Source organism: Physella acuta, unplaced genomic scaffold (genome assembly GCF_028476545.2).
Source record: "Physella acuta isolate Inbredline_101_S28 unplaced genomic scaffold, ASM2847654v3 ptg000716l, whole genome shotgun sequence".
Classification (NCBI taxonomy): domain Eukaryota; kingdom Metazoa; phylum Mollusca; class Gastropoda; family Physidae; genus Physella; species Physella acuta.
The window spans coordinates 169,558-188,123 of record NW_026732234.1 but is presented as its reverse complement, the minus strand read 5'-3'; the positions used below and the strand labels follow the sequence as shown (position 1 = coordinate 188,123).

General features: G+C 38.2%; 1 pseudogene; it reads left to right on the top strand.

The window, feature by feature from the left end:
- The window catches only part of LOC131949832 (peptidase M20 domain-containing protein 2-like), a 34,074-nt pseudogene extending 15,712 nt beyond the window's left edge, over positions 1-18,362 (top strand).
- The last annotated feature ends 204 nt before the right edge of the window (positions 18,363-18,566 follow it).

The window sequence follows — 18,566 nt, the reverse complement described above, 5'->3', positions numbered from 1 at the left end:
TGCGTCATGCTCCTGTATAATAGTTAGCAGTTGTGACCATGTTCTGATTTTCTACAGCTTTTAATATTGTTTACATCTGATATCAATCATTTTGCTGAAATCCCATCAGTTGACTTCCTTTTTTCTATGTTGTAGTGTTTGCGTATTTCCACTAGCATTTTATTGTTTTTCACTTAACACACACATTATATATAAATATACAATATATATATATATATATATATATATATATATATATATATATATATATATATATATATATATATATATATATATATATATACGGCCCCCAAACTATTTCAGCCGGGGATCCCGCTCAAGCTTAATCTGCCACTGGCTACAACCAATATGGGTAAACTAAAAGTAACGACGTAACAATAAGCAGCTTGCATTGTAGAAGTTAGTACGGTGAGATTCATCACCGGTAACTAGAAATATATTTTTGACAATATCAAAATGCAATGGTTAATTCCCTTTATTAATGCACAATACGGGACGGTAGATCGCGACACTGTTAAACCCGAAATTCGCGAGTTTGAATCCGAGTTCAAGGCAGTAGAATGTCCCTGAGCCCACCCAGCTCTGATGGGCACATAATACACGTTAGGGAAAATAAAATGGAATGGACATAGTACTGACCACACTATCACCTCATATGCCGCGGTCTCCCTAAAAAAGATGATTAAGATTTATACACGCAACTTAATTTAAGGCACCCTTTTATAGATACCGGGTGATACGCATGACTGGTTCACCCTAAAGGCCCAATCAGTATATCAACATCTTGATGCAGTAGTTACCCCAGTCTATCAACCAGGGGCGGAACTACAGTGCCGCCAGACCCCGCAATGCGGGGTGGCCCACGCCATTTAGGGGCCCATAGCCGACGCTAATAAATTCTTTATAGTTAAAAAAATAATTTTCTTGCATTTTTTTTGTAAATAACAAACATATCGATGGTCTCGGTCGCAAACCGTCTAACTCAAAAAAATTCGATTTTCTCTTTTTACATAAATCAAAAGCCAATATGATTCCCCATAATGCCTGAAAATATTAGAGAAATCTGTAGAATGATTATTGAGATATAATCATTTGAACAAACCGCCTATTATTTCTAGCGCTGAAAATCTCGGCGAAAAACGAATATCGCTATATTTGTCAGTACACTTTTGATCGGGAACGCAGTCGCACGCCGTAATCACACAATTTTAGAGCACAGCAGTCACAGTACTTATAGGTAAGGATATTTGATTAATTATGTTCAGCTATTCTATATCGTTTTATCATTTTAAAGAATAATAAACAAATAGTATTTGTTTAATATAGCCTATTTCCAGATTGTCAATAATCAAACTGATTTGTTTACAATTTTTTGGGCTAACACAATGCTTTGAAACTAGATCTTCATTCTAGAATCTAAATATCAATCAAAACAATATAATTCAAATTATATTTCCACAAGAATGTGCAATGAATTTAATAATTGTTAATTCACTACTAGCTTTAAATTGAGGGTTTAGATACGTGTTAAGAAATGTTTATATGGTAGGTTACAAAATGTTTGGCGTACATGTTCAACGACATGGTAAGTTGTCTTTAGTAAATGCTTTTATGATTAATTTTTCAACAGACAAGCCTATCTCAACATACCAGATTCTCTCAACAGACCAGCCTCTCTCAACATACCAGCCTCTCTCAACAGACCAGTCTCTATCAACAGAACAGCCTCGCTTAAAAGATCAGCCTCTCTCAACAGACCAGTCTCTATAAACAGAACAGCCTCTCTTAACAGATCAGTCTCTCTCAACAGACCAGTCTCTCTCAACAGAACAGCCTCTCTCAACAGACCAGCCTCTCTTAACAGAGCAGCCTCTATCAACAGACCAGCCTCTCGACATACCAGCCTCTCTCAACAGATTAGCCTCTCTCAACAGATTAGCCTCTCTCAACAGATTAGCCTCTCTCAACAGACCAGCCTCTCTCAACATACCAGCCTCTCTCAACAGACCAGCCTCTCTCAACAGACCAGCCTCTCTGAACAGATCAGCCTCTCTCAACATACTAGTCTCTCTCAACCGATCAGCCTCTCTTAACAGATCAGCCTCTCTTAACAGACCAGCCTCTCTCAACAGATCAGCCTCTCTCAACAGACCAGTCTCTATCAACAGACCAGCTTCTCTCAACAGACCAGCCTCTCTTAACAGAGTAGGCTCTCTCAACAGACCAGCCTCTTGACATACCAGCCTCTCTCAACAGACCAGCCTCTCTCAACAGACCAGCCTTTCTCAACATATCAGCCTCTCTCAACAGACCAGCCTCTCTCAACAGATCAGCCTCTCTCAGCATACCAGTCTTACCACATAACAGACCAGACTCTCTCAACAGATCAGCCTCGCTTAACAGATCAGCCTCTCTCAACAGACCAGCCTCTCGACATACCAGCCTCTCTCAACAGACCAGCCTCTCTCAACATACTAGTCTCTCTCAACCGATCAGCCTCTCTTAACAGATCAGCCTCTCTTAACAGATCAGCCTCTCTCAACATACTAGTCTCTCTCAACAGACCAGTCTCTATCAACAGACCAGCCTCTCTCAACAGATCAGCCTCTCTCAACAGACCAGTCTCTATTAACAGACCAGCCTCTCTCAACAGACCAGCCTCTCTCAACAGACCAGCCTCTCTCAACAGACCAACCTCTCTCAACAGACCAGTCTTACCATACAAGACACCAGCATCTGTCAACTGACAAATCGTAAAGGCACCAGCCTTTCGAAACAGACCAGTCGTAACATTAAGGCACCAGTAACTCACAAGAGACCAGCCTCTCTCAACAGACCATTCTTACCATACAAGAGACCGGCCTCTCTCAAAACATTAGTCTTATCCTACAGTAGACACGCCTCTCTCAACACACCAGTCTTACCATACAAGACACCAGCCTTTCTTAACAGACCAGTCGTAACATACAATAGACCAGCCTCACATAACAGACATTAGACACCAACCTCTCAAAAAGACCAGCCTTACCATACAAGAAACCAGCCGATCTCAAAAGACAAGTCAGACCTATCAAGAATTCAAAGCGACGGATATTCGTGCACTGCAGTACAAGCATGATGCTACTGTCTACTTAAAAGTGAATTAGCAGATAGATGGCAATTGCTAAGCTAGGGTCGTAAGATTATGATCTCATCTGTACCCCTGTCAAGTTGTACAAGAGCAGAAAAAAAGATAAAAGCTGTCATATTTGAGCACCTAAAAGCAAGTAATAAACACACCTTTTTATGATGATTTCCCTGATTTTAAAAATATGTTGCCATTTTAATTTTTCTTTATGTGACGTTTATGTGACGTTTATGTGACGTTTATTCAAAGAATAAATTTTAAAAATAAACACATTTTTTGTGTTACATTTTTGTAAAATAAGTAAACATTAAGTCAGTATTAATGTGATTAGTGTGTTATGTCTCATTCATAATATATCTGACAATACAGTTTCTGTTTTTACTTTTATCATTCTACAAACCCAGCACCCACCAGATTTAGTAAAATAAACTGTGAGAATAGAAAGATGTAATAAATAAAGCATAACCTTCAACAGTTAACAAGTCTAGTGCTAATACAGACATAATGAAAACAGTCGAAAGCGATAAAGCCATACTAAAACATCTCTACTAAAAATGAAACTGACCCCATAATGTAGAATAAATTCAAATAATTAAAATATGACCCCAAAACTATAATCTAAATATTATGAAGTGTTAATTATAACTTAAAAACATAAACATAACTAAATCACGTTCATTGGACAAAACGAACGAACGCGGCTGAGACCGAAATTCTCGGCTCAAAACAGCTAAGTCTGCGCGCGCACAGATAGACGGTTTGCACCGAGAATTTTAGACCGAGCAAACCGTCTATCTTTTTAAACCTGCTATAATTTTGTAAATATTAACAAAACACATTTTAAAACGCTACAGTATAGTCGGTAGAGAGTTTCTTCGGAGATATCTTTAAAAAAAATGTGTATTAGAGCGATCGAGAAGGAAATAATCAGTTTTTTGTCTCTCCTGTAAAATTTACATTTTCGGAGTTAGACGGTTTGCGACCGAGACCATCGATATATATTACAGTAGTGATGTTATACAGTAGCTAACACATGTTGCGTTAAAAAACTATATGCCTGAGCTGTAGTGTGAAAAATAGGCAAACGTTCAAAACACTTCCAAGACTTATTTCCCTTTTTAAAATAATAAAATAAGGGTGCACATAAGCTCATTTTAATATATGTGTACTAAACAAATGAAAAAGCAATTACTTCTCTTGTTTATTATTTTTATAAACTACATTCTAAAGAATGACATAGCATAAATTGGAAATATATTTAAAACAAATAATATAAATACAAAAAAACATAAAAATAAACATAATACGAGAAACCATTACAAATACATAGCTTTCATGTTTATATTCTTTTGACCGGCTAATTATTGAGGGTAGGCAGTATTACAGCAAAACAGACTAATGCACTCACACACATAACATGTTGTAATTTGTTTAAATTGAACAAATAAAGACATTTTATACTCTGTGTTTGCATATATGTATGTATATATATATATATATATATATATATATATATATATATATATATATATATATATAAGGGGGGGGGGGCAGAATTTTTTTTTGCGGGGAGGCCCTTTTTTTCTCGGTCCGCCACTGCTATCAACACGTTGATACAGTCCGTACCATAGTTTATCAACGAGTTGATGATGCAGTCATTATCCTAGTATATTCTCGTGCTGATAAAATTTGTAAACGTGAGTGGAATAATTGACGAAGATTCAAAAGAGAAACCATACATTTTGTCAGTGAAATATATATATATATATATATATATATATATATATATATATATATATATATATATATATATATATATATATATATATATAATTTATAGAGGCATTTTAGATTGCCTGATAACGATGTTGTTAGCCGTCGGGCATATGTAGCTTGTGCCGCATGACTTAACACTGGGCCAAGTTGACCTAAGCCTTCACCACTATTCTACTGCTTAATTTCTGTAATGTTTACAAAAATACTAGAACGGGCTCTGCTACAAGATGTCTTAGACCAAACTCGACAAGTTACATGTTTTAATCAAAGGCAAACTAATTAAGGCGAACGTTGCACTATAAAGTTCTTCATGCAACCCATGCAATCTGAGAAACATGTTTGAAAATATAGAGATCTGTGACTTATTCATAAGCCCATAACATTTTAACAAAAAATCCTGGTTTGTACTTAAAACAAAAAATTCCACCAGTTCCACGGACTGCAAAAGTTAAGTGTGTTAACGTTACTTTTGTTATTTGTGTTTAGCTGTTGTCGACCGGCGAAAGAATTCTAGAAACAGCTAAGTCGCGCTTGTACAGGTATACAGTTCTTTCTCTATAGCACAAGTGTTTTCCCCTTAACAACATGCAGCAGTTTGGACATCCATAATTGAGTCGGTTATAGGCTGTTCCAACTCACTGTGTGGGGAGAAAGGTCCACGCTGTACCTTCCTACCTGCAGTATGCTTGTAGGTTATCAAAACAAAATGCTGTTATCATGTAAACATCATGTATATCATACATTTACACTTCTGTGCTCGCTTTTAAAAAACAGATCTTTTCTGTTGTAAATTAAACATTATCAAAACTTTAGAATTGGTGGAATTTAGCTGTTAAGGGCTCGATTTGTTTGTGAATTAATGTTGGTTCATGAAAAACAATTTCATTCGGGCATTTAAAAGAGTTTATAGTGGTATTGGAGGTAGGACAAAATGGTTACTTTTATGCCAATAGTGGTCATGCCATTCATTGGTCTGGAGCCAATATGCCGGGAGTCATTTTGTCAAAAGCCAATTTGTCGGGAGCCCAATCGCCGGGAGCCAATATGTCGTGAGCCCATTTGTCGGGAGCCCATTTGTCTTGAGTCCTTATGTCTGGAGCCAATATGTTGGGAGCCGCTTTGTCGGGAGCCAATATGTCCTGCGCCTATTTGTCAGGGGTTAATATGTCGGGAGTCCATTTGTCGGGAGCCTAAATATCGGGAGCCCATTTGACGGGAGCCAATAAGTCGGGGCTATTTTGACTGGGTCGTTTTGTCGGGGGTCGATTTGACGGGGTCAAATTAACGGGGCCGTTTTGACGGGGCCGATTTGTCCGTCCCCACACGGCCATTGATGACCTGTGGTCTCTTGACCGACCACACCGTCTCCACACGGCCAATGATGACCTTACGATACAAACCTAAAGACCCATTCACATTTTTGAAAGATATTTCGCGTGTTTTGAACATTAATGTTGTATAGCTACTGTTACTTTATTTGTTTTATACATTATCATTTATTATACATTTCAGGAGTAAGTTTCTTTTAATTTTAATTTTTTAAATGAAATGCTATTAGAAAGATTAAGTTTAATACAATTTTTGATGCTTTGTTAAGTTTAACAAATTCACTTTATTCACAATCATTAAGCGTAGAAAAGTAAACAAAACCATATTGACAGACAATAAAAAAACAGTTACAGTCAACTAAATTCATCGTACATACTATTAAAATTTAGCCGTGAGATATTTTGTCTGAGATATTTTGTCTGAGATCATTTGTCCATGGTATCATTTGTCCTGATATATTTTGTCCTGGTATCTTTTGTCCGTGAGATCATTTGTCCTTGAGATCATTTGTCCTGAGATCATTTGTCCTGAGATCATTTGTCCGTGAGATATTTTGTCTGAGATATTTTGTCTAAGATCATTTGTCCTGAGATCATTTGTCATGGAACCCATAGATAGATGACCCATTAAATTAAAACATACTATTTTTTTATAATAGATAAACTAATATAAAAATAAGGCCTGCAGAACAAGAGATGCATACGTTGTATTACATAAGAGTGTTGGATAAGCTAACTCTAAAGAATATTAATGAAGGGGTCCAACTTGCAGGTGTCATATTCAATGAGACCGCTTTGCCGGGAGACAGTCTCTACAGAAACGGTATTGTCAGTGGTCCTTTTGTCTGGAGCCAAATTGATAGGAGCCTTTTTGTCGTGAGCCAAAATGACGCTAGCCTATTTGTCGGGAGTCGTAATGACGGGGGCCGTTTTGTGGAAAAAACTAAATGACGGGAGCCTATATGTCGGGAGCCAAAATGACGGGAGCCTATTTGTCAGGAGCCTTATTAACTGGAGCCCTTTTTGTCGGGAGCCTATATAACGGGAGCCTATTTGTCGGTAGCCTAAATGACGGGAGCCTATATGTCGGGAGCCTATATGCCGGGGTCCATATGTCGCAGGCCCTTTTGACGGGGTCAATTTGACGGGGCCGATTTGTCGGGGCCGATTAGTCGGTGTCGTTTTGACGTGGCCGTTTTGTCATTGGCCGTTTTGACGCCGCACGTTGAAAGGAACATGTGGTAAGACTAAGCCAAGACGCCATTACTTACCAACTCCAGTCAGTTGATCCACACCCATCTGGGCAGGGTAGATTCAATAGGTCTTTCGGACACGAGCACGTAAGCTGAACTGGAACGTTCATGTTGATCTATTCCTCGACCACGCCCTTACACACAAAAAGTTCCTGTTTTAAAATTGTTCTTTGTTGTAGCTTAGTAGTGGTGTAAACATGTTGTAAAATCTTTTAGGAATTATTAAAACTGTATTAGAGTTTATTACGGCAGGCCTGTTTAGTTTTCTAATGTGTCTGTTCTTCTATCAAGACTTGAGAACCACTACACTAAACAGATGTCGCACGTGATATAAACAGGAGTGTGTCGTGAGATCAGCAGACGAGAGATGGAGCAACTGTTTGCTACAGCCTGCCTAGCCATTGACCAGGAGGCTGATGCCTTAGAACAGTTGAGCCTAACCATATGGAGGAATCCAGAACTTTTGTTTCAAGAGAGAATTGCCCACAATGTACTGACGAACTTTCTAGAAGAACGAGGGTTCGCTGTGGAGAGAGGCTACAAAAACGTGGAGACTGCTTTCAGGGCAACCTGGGAGTGTCAGGCTACTGGGGGTGAGTTGGTTTTATACTGGGGGTGTTGGGAGTGTCAGGCTACTGGGGGTGAGTTGGTTTTATACTGGGGGTGAGTTGGTTTTTAGTGCGGGTGTCGGGCTTCTGGAGTGAGTTCGTTTCATATGGGAGTGTCAGGCTACTGGGGGTGAGTTGGTTTTATAGTGGGGGTGTCAGGCTACTGGGGTGAGTTGTTTTTTATTATATTGCATTTTTTATGCTCATTTTAGTATTGTGAGTAGTCAGAAAAGTGAAAGCGTGTAGAGATTTAGCGTGAGAGATTGCCCTCCTAACTTTCTTAAATTGAATAATGTTTCGGTACAAAATAACACCATATACATTTTTAATTATAAACTAACCGTATTCCATATGTGACTGTAACGACTTCTAATTGTGCTAACTTGCCATGTTCCTGGTAATCACAATATATTCGCGTGGCATGGAAAACATCTATAAACACTTTAATATCTAATTCCTTGAAAATTTAATGTTTTTTTTTAACTTTTATTGTATTTTATAGAGGCTATAAAAGCGCGTTCTTTCCCTTTTTAATTTTACAAGCATTTTCTTTGGTCACAACGTCTGTTTGTCCGTCTGTCCGTCTATCCGCCATTCTGTCTGTCAGTCTCAGTTTCACCACATTTCTAATGGAGCAATTTCATTAAATGTAAGAATATGTCATTTTCAAAAGAATTAAATATGAAATGTAGTCTTTAACGAGGATTAGATTTAGTAGGAAAAGGGACATAACTAAAGTAATAGCGAGCACTTAAAACAAATTAGCCCCACTTAGTAAAACGACAGCCTGTAATAGAAAAAGCGAAAATTTGCTTTATAGATCTTTTGAATACATTTTGTAATGTTGTAGTCGTAATGAAGCTAGGGAGGGGAAGGAGTGGTAGCAGTCGCCATTTATGATTGGTTTGTCTGCTGATTTAATGAATGAGAATACTGTACATAATGAGGGCTTATAGTGTACTTAATTAAAACAAGTTAATATCTAGTTAATTAGTTAACACAATAGGCTAGTTAATTCTAGTTAATTCTAGCGTCTAATTAATTAATAAATGTATTAATTGTGCTGAATACAGCTTAAGGTTGTCGTCAGCAGTATAGTTATATTTATTATTTACATGAAAAAATCATGCGTAGAAAAATATCAATCTACAGATGGTGTAAAATGTGATATCTGGTATTTGTTGCAGTAATTTAATGATATCTATTATCCCAGTGGTGTTTTGGGTTAATTAAACAAACATATCCACAGAGAGTGGAAACAAGGACCCTAACATTATCCACAGAGAGTGGACACTAGGCCCCTAACATTATCCACAGAGAGTGGACACTAGGCCCTTAACATTAAACATATCCACAGAGAATGGACACTAGGCCCTTAACATTAAACATATCCACAGAGAGAGGACACAAGGCCCTTAACATTAAACATATCCACTGAGAGTGGACACAAGGCCCCTAATATTAAACATATCCACAGAGAGTGGACACAAGGCCCCTAACATTAAACATATCCACAGAGTGTGGACACTAGGCCCATAACATTATCCACAGAGAGTGGACTCACGGCCCCTAACATTAAACATATCCACAGAGAGTGGACATAAAGCCCTTAACATTATCCACAGAAAGTGAGCACACGGCCCATAACATTAAACATATCCACAGAAAGTGGACACAAGGCCCCTAACATTAAACATATCCACAGAGAGTGAGCACACGGCCCTAACATTAAACATATCCACAGAAAGTGAGCACACGGCCCCTAACATTAAACATATCCACAGAGAGTGGACACAAGGTCCCTAACATTAAACATATCCACAGAAAGTGAGCACACGGCCCCTAACATTAAACATATCCACAGAGAGTGGACACAAGGCCCCTAACATTAAACATATCCACAGAAAGTGAGCACACGGCCCCTAACATTAAACATATCCACAGAGAGTGGACACAAGGTCCCTAACATTAAACATATCCACAGAAAGTGAGCACACGGCCCCTAACATTAAACATATCCACAGAGAGTGGACACAAGGTCCCTAACATTAAACATATCCACAGAAAGTGAGCACACGGCCCCTAACATTAAACATATCCACAGAGAGTGGACACACGGCCCTAACATTAAACATATCCACAGAGAGTGGACTCTAGGTCCCTAACATTAAACATATCCACAGAGAGTGGACACAAGGTCCCTAACATTAAACATATCCACAGAAAGTGAGCACACGGCCCCTAACATTAAACATATCCACAGAGAGTGGACACAAGGTCCCTAACATTAAACATATCCACAGAAAGTGAGTACAAGACCCCTAACATCGCTGTCCTGTGTGAGTACGACGCCCTGCCTGAGATCGGACATGCCTGTGGTCACAACCTGATAGCACAGCTCGGGGTGGCAGCTGCTCTTGGGGTCAAGGCCGTTATGGAAAAACATGGACGGCCCATAGGAAAGGTTGGTTGAAACTGTTGTTATCGATTAAACCTCCACCTCAAGAAATGTTGAAAAAAATTGTTAAATTGTTTGAAATTCTTGTTGTTTTGTCCATTCATCTAAACTGTAGGACAAATGGTTCAGTGCAAGACGATTTTAACGAGGTTGGTCCAATTTGTTTATAAACTCGATATTTTCTGTGCATTGCTACTTTCTCTGCCCTATCGGCAACCATCATTCTCTTTTCCTTTTTGACAACCACCCGATATTTTGTCCTTTTGAAAACCACTCAATATTTTCTCCGTCCTTTTGACAACCACCCGATATTTTCTCTGTCCTTTTGACAACCACCCAATATTTTCTCTGTCCTTTTGACAACCACCCGATATTTTCTCTGTCCTTTTGACAACCACCCAATATTTTCTCTGTCCTTTTGACAACCACCCGATATTTTCTCTGTCCTTTTTACAACCACCCGATATTTTCTCTGCCCTTTTGACAACCATCCAATATTTTCTCTGTCCTTTTGACAATCACCCAAAATTTCTCTGTCCTTTTGACAATCACCCCAAATTTCTCTGTCCTTTTGACAACCACCCGATATTTTCTCTGCCCTTTTGACAACCATCCAATATTTTCTCTGTCCTTTTGACAATCACCCAAAATTTCTCTGTCCTTTTGACAACCACCCGATATTTTCTCTGCCCTTTTGACAACCATCCAATATTTTCTCTGTCCTTTTGACAATCACCCAAAATTTCTCTGTCCTTTTGACAATCACCCCAAATTTCTCTGTCCTTTTGACAACCACCCGATATTTTCTCTGCCCTTTTGACAATCACCCAATATTTTCTCTCTTTTGACAATCACCCCAAATTTCTCTGTCCTTTTGACAACCACCCCAAATTTCTCTGCCCTTTTGACAACCACCCAATATTTTCTCTGTCCTTTTGACAATCACCCCAAATTTCTCTGTCCTTTTGACAACCACCCCAAATTTCTCTGTCCTTTTGACAACCACCTAATATTTTCTCTGCCCAGTTGACGGTGCTGGGGACCCCTGCAGAAGAGGGAGGGGGAGGAAAGATCGTTCTGATGGAGGCCGGGGCTTTTGATGACGTCCATGTGGCCATGATGTGTCACCCATGTTCAGAGAACATTGCCATGCCTGAAACTCTGGCCATGCAACAGTAAGTTTTTTATGTCAATGGTTGAGTCGGTTTTTCTCATTTGTTTGATAGGGTAGAGGCAATTCAAATATGTCATGGCTTGTGCGTCCTGTTAATTCAAAGTTGAAAATATAATCCTAGTCGTTTACTAAAAATTATGATATCGGCTAGAAATATGTGCCTATAAAGTATATCGCAATTTTATTTCGGTTGAATGAAAAATATTTAAATATATATTACATATGACATACATCGGATATTCGATAGGTAACTAAAATGGATGCAGCAACTTACTTTGGATACTTAATTTACTTAATTAACTAAACCGTTAACATATCCACAGAAAGTGGACAAAAGGCCCGTAACACTAAACATACGATAGGGAACTTAAATAGATCGTTGTAGCAATGTATATTTGATAGTTAAGTGACTTAACCGGACTGTTGTAGACAATTAATGTCTAAAAACAGGTAAACGATCACCTACCACGGGAAGGCTTGCCACGCCTCTGCCTCGCCATGGGACGGGGTCAACGCCCTGGACGCCGCTATACAAGCTTACAACAGCATCTCAGCGTTAAGACAACAGCTGAAACCAACAACACGGGTTCATGGTGGGTTCAGTGTGGGGTTCATAGGGTTCATGGTGAGTTGGGTTCCGGGGCTGGGTAATGGTGAGGTCATGATGTTTTCATGGTGGGGGGGGGGGGGGGATTACCTTCATAGCAGGTTCTTGGTGGTGTTATTTGATGAGAGAATATGATGTTTATATGTTTTCTTGAAGATTAATAACTTTAAAGATAAGACCTCCTACAGGGATCTTCACAAAAGGAGGTACCAAGGCCAACGTAATCCCAGACTTGACCCAGTTAGAGTATTGCATCAGGGCCAAGGACAGACGTGAACTGGAAGTTGTCGCCCAGAAGGTCACCAAATGTTGGGAGGGCGCTGCCATAGCAACGGGTTGCACGGCAAGTTTGAACAACATTTTGTGTAATATTCTTTTAAGTTTGATTAACATTTATTTCCTATATGGCATCAACAGACATTTTTTGGTACTTAGACCAATAGAACTATATGGTAGTGACAATTGTAGCAGACAAGTGACAAGGTATTTGTGACATCTAGAAAACATTGCACAATGAAGATAAAGTGCTTTGTTTTGTAAAGTTAATAAAAGCACTTTTTTTTGTCACAAGAAATAGATGACCCAAGACGAAACTTTGCAAACTGTTTACCCGTTAAAATATAACTTGTTGTAGTGCAATGTTTTTAATAATGAAAGCTTTACCTCCATCCCCATTGATGTCAACACCTAGATACATATGTAACAGATGTTTTTTATGTTCATTAAAATATCATAAGTGCAAAGCCCTTAAGGCTTGTCATGTGAAGTGTAAAGTATTTTTATCATAAATTAAATTTAATTATTTTTTATGTTAGCTACTAACAAAATTACTTGTAGAACACCAATAAGCAATTTTCCTTGATTTAACATTGCAGGTTGACATAGATCACAGCCAAATTGGCTATTCTGATATAAACAACAACCGGACCTTGGCCAAAGTTTACGAAAAACACATCAACATGGTGGAGCCAGACAGGAGAAATTTTACAGAGACGGTACCACTTTCACATCTCATGATAATTTATCTGGTTTTATCTGGAGATAACTTTCACAGAGACGGTAACACTTTCACATCTCATGATAAATTATCTAGTTTTATCTGGAGATAACTTTCACAGAGACGGCAACACTTTCACATCTCATGATAAATTATCTGGTTTTATCTGGAGATAACTTTCACAGAGACGGCAACACTTTCACATCTTATGATAAATTATCTGGTTTTATCCAGAGATAACGATCACAGAGACGGTAACAATTTCACAGAGACGGTAACGTTTTCACATCTTATGATAATTTATCTGGTTTTATCTGGAGATAACATTCACAGAAACGGTAACACTTTCACATCTTATGATAAATTATCTGGTTTTATCTGGAGATAACTTTCACAGAGAAGGTAACACTTTCACATCTCATGATAAATTATCTGGTTTTATCTGGAGATAACTTTCACAGAGACGGTAACACTTTCACATCTTATGATAATTTATCTGGTTTTATCTGGAGATAAGATTCACAGAAACGGTAACACTTTCACATCTTATGATAAATTATCTGGTTTTATCTGGAGATAACATTCACAGAGACGGTAACAATTTCACACATGATAAATTATCTGGTTTTATCTGGAGATAACATTCACAGAGACGGTAACAATTTCACACATGATAAATTATCTGGTTTTATCTGGAGATAACATTCACAGAGACGGTAACAATTTCACACATGATAAATTATCTGGTTTTATCTGGAGATAACATTCACAGAGACGGTAACAATTTCACACATGATAAATTATCTGGTTTTAACTTAGAGGTAAATTGTACATTAGGCTACAGGTGCTGTACACACACTGTCAGAATAATATATAGGTTAAATTAAATTACCCCATTTAAAGTAACAAGTGTCAAATAATTCATCTGTGCCCTGTCAGAACGGCCCGGGACAAATCGGCCCCGTCAAAACGGTCCCGTTAATTTGACCCCGTCCAATCGACCCCCGACAAAATGACCCAGTCAAAATAGCCCCGTCAAAAGGGCCCCGACTTATTGGCTCCCGTCAAATGGGCTTCTGTCATATTGACTTGCGAAACATAGGCTCCAGACAAATGGGCTCCCGACATATTAACCCCTGACAAATAGGCTCAGGACATATTGGCTCCCTACAAAGCGGCTCCCGACATATTGGCTCCCGACATAAGGGCTCAAGACAAATGGGCTCCCGGCAAATGGGCTCACGACATATTAGCTACCGACAAATGGGCTCCCGACATATTGGCTCCCGGCAATTGGGCTCCCGACATATTGGCTTTTGACAAAATGACTCCCGACATATTGGCTCCAGACCAATGAATGGCATGACCACAACTGGCATAAAAGTAACCATTGTGTCTTACCTCCAATACCACTATAACCTCTTTTAAATGCCCGAATGAAATTGTTTTTCATGAACCAACATTAATTCACAAACAAATCGAGCCCTTAACAGCTAAATTCAACCAATTCTAAAGTTTTGATAATGTTTAATTTACAACAGAAAAGATCTGTTGCTTAAAAGCGAGCACAGAAGTATAAATGTATGATATACATGATGTTTACATGATAACAGCATTTTGTTTTGATAACCTACAAGCATACTGCAGGTAGGAAGGTACAGCGTGGACCCTTCTCCCCACACACTGAGTTGGAACAGCCTATAACCGACTCAATTATGGATGTCATAGATAGATGACCCTTAAATTAAAACGTACTATATTTTATAATAGATAAACTAATATAAAAATAAGGCCTGCCGAACAAGAGATGCATACGTTATATTACATAAGAGTGTTGGATAAGCTAACTCTAAAGAATATTGATGAAGGGTCCCACTGGCAGGTGTCATATTCAATGAGACCGCTTTGCCGGGAGACTTAGTCTCTACAGAAACGGTATTGTCAGTGCAGTGGCGTAGCAAGAATTTGTGGGCCCCTATGCAAAAATTATCAGTGGGCACCTTCGTCAGCCGTTAGGCCAGTGGCGTCGCTAGGTCGGGTGTCACCCGGTGCGGCACTTCGTATTGTCACCCCCTCCCAGGAAACAAAGCATATATATATATATATATATATATATATATATATATATATATATATATATATATATATATATATATATATATATATATATATATATGTGTGTGTGTTTGTGTGTGTGTGTGTGTGGTGTGTGCGTGTGTCGGCCTACATAGGCCTAAAATTTATATATATGCCACATACTGGTACACGTACGTGTTTAAGCTTTAATCACTGCAGACTTAATAGTAACGATGTTTATCTACAGTCTGTTTATAATACAGTTGGATGTAGCATTGTTTTCTTTATAGTTTACGTTTACGTCGTGGTGTCACCCCCCCCCCCCCTCTCTTGATATAATTTTCGATTTGTACTTAGAAGACTATTTAACTTTAACTAATGGATCTGGAAAAATGGCATTTCATTCTATAAATTATGCAATTTTTTTTTCCTTTGGTGTCACCCCCCCCCCCTAAATAGTGTCACCCGTTGCGGTCCGCATCACCCGCCCCGCCTTCGCTACGCCTCTGCGTTAGGCTACAGAGGAGTTAAACGAAGAGATCAACTTCAACGATGGATATTTTTTAATATATAAATATTCTGAAGGCAACATTTTGTATTTTATATGTCCTGATTATGTATTTATACTATATTATTATGTTTGCCTACTACTGCTAAAAAGTTTATTTATAGGCTGATTCTCTCAATGTCTTGCACGACAAAGTGATATCGTCTGTAGTGTTATTATAACGATTGGGCTCTGTTTGACCCACACACACACTGAATCCCACTGCCGAAACGGTGCCGAAACGGTGGGGGGGGGGGGGGGCTTTTTGGAAGTTTTAACCTTTTTCTTTTTTTAAATTATTTATATGTAGCAAATATGTAAAAATCCATTGTAAAAGTTTTAATTTTTTATGCCTTGCTTACGCTAGCTTTACGGTAGCTACGCCATTGTGTCGGTGGTCCTTTTGTCTGGAGCCAAATTGACTGGAGCCTTTTTGTCGTGAGCCAAAATGAAGCTAGCCTATTTGTCGGGAGTCGTAATGACGCGGGCCGTTTTGTGGAGAAACTAAATGACGGGAGCCTACATGTCGGGAGCCAAAATGACGGGAGCCTATTTGTCAGGAGCCTTATTGACTGGAGCCCTTTTGTCGGGAGCCTATATAACGGGAGCCTATTTGTCGGTAGCCTAAATGACGGGAGCCTATTTGTCGAGAGCCTATATGACGGGGTCCATATGTCGCTGGCCCTTTTGACGGGGTCATTTTGACGGGGCCTATTTGTCGGGGCCGATTTGTCGGGGTCGTTTTGACGGAGCCGTTTTGTCATTGGCCGTTTTGACGCCGCACGTAATTCATCCTATGTACCTCGTTTGTGTGTACTGTAAACATCCATATGACCATGTGTTTGTGTAGTGTCCAGTACGTTCTACACGCATGTACTTCACATGTGTCCTAGTACTCTCCCTATATACCAAATATTCGTGTAAACATCTTTTCTTTGTAAACATTTAGTGTCCAGTGGGATCTACAGATATGGGAAATGTCAGCTATGTATGTCCCAGTATCCACCCTATGTACCAAATATTCATGTACTGTAAACATCTTTTCTTTGTAAACATTTAGTGTCCAGTAGGATCTACAGATATTGGAAATGTCAGCTATGTATGTCCCAGTATCCACCCTATGTACAGGATAGGGGCTGCACTTAACCACAGCAAAGACTTTACCAAGGAATCAGGTCATACGATGTTTTTATTTACTTTCAATAATCCTTTATGTTATTCACACATTATGGTGAATAATTATAACTTTAAAATAAAATAAAATAAATAAGGTTTATAAACATATAAATTATTTTGAATTCGCAAGAAAAACAGTAAAATTAATTTACCTTAATGAGAAGTATTTGTATTTAAAAGTCAAATAACTGATTTATACCCAAACTTCTATCAACCTTTTGATAATTCTTAGTAGAATAATAGCATTTTCTTTTTCCTGTACATATAGTATAGTTTACTCTTATTTCTTAAGCACTAGTTTATGAATTCTTTATAGCTCCGGAATTGTAAAGGACAACATCACAGCAACTGGGCGAGTATATTACAGGTGTCCGACTAATAGCAAGAGCTTTGTCTCTTTTTAAAATAATATTTTACTATTTGGATAGTTGATAATACGTTTTAATTAATTACTTAAACTTTTTAATTAAGATTTAATAAATGAGTGTACTTTGTGGAAGATAAAGATCAAAACATCAGGTAGATAAATGACAAGGGCGACAACCAAATTAATTACCAACACTTTTCAGTTATGTCCGTTTTACAAGCATTTACTTAGCTCACAAGGTAGTTTGTTAGTGTATCTGTGGAAAATCTCGTAACTTTATTTTGACCCATTTCTAATGCATTGATTTCATTCAATTGTTCCAGATACCTTCTTTATTTACAATGCGACAATATCTAGTTTTTAATCCAATTAGTTGGACACATACTTATTAAAATTTAATAGATCTAAATAACGATACTTGTGATAACGATGTTTCGAAAAAAAATATTTCTGGCCTAGACAAGGGATACTAGTTCTTTAAAGCTTTTTAACTATAATATTTAAGTTATGATATTGCTTTGTAGAGCTTTTTAGTTTGTTTTAAAATAATTGTATTTAGTTGTTTCTTTTAGACTAAAGATACACACACATGTCATTCACACAAAAAAAGTCACTTATACATTCACTTCATAGACGCATATCATAGACACACATGAACACCTTAGAGAATTACATTATATTTTCTTCTTTCAGGAACCAGGTCAGCCTTCCTGTTGTCACAGAACCAAGGAAAAGCTCTGGCACTGACAGCTATAGAAATCATGTCGGATCTGGGACTGTTGGGGGAGATTACTGCAGAGTTCAGGGAGAAAACTGGACGAAAATAACTGACTTTAAAAATGTTTCTGAAGTTTTTCTTCACTTTCATCATCCGTTTTTTTGGGGGGGGGGGGGGGGAATTATGATAACAGGGTTTTCAATTTAAATAAAATATTATATTGATACCAAATAAACCAACAAGCTAATTATTAATCTGTTAGAATTTTTTAAATAAGCTATTCACTGTTATTGTTAACACATTATGGGGACGGCGTGATCCAGAGTTCGAATCCCGGGCTTGAGGTTGTAGGTC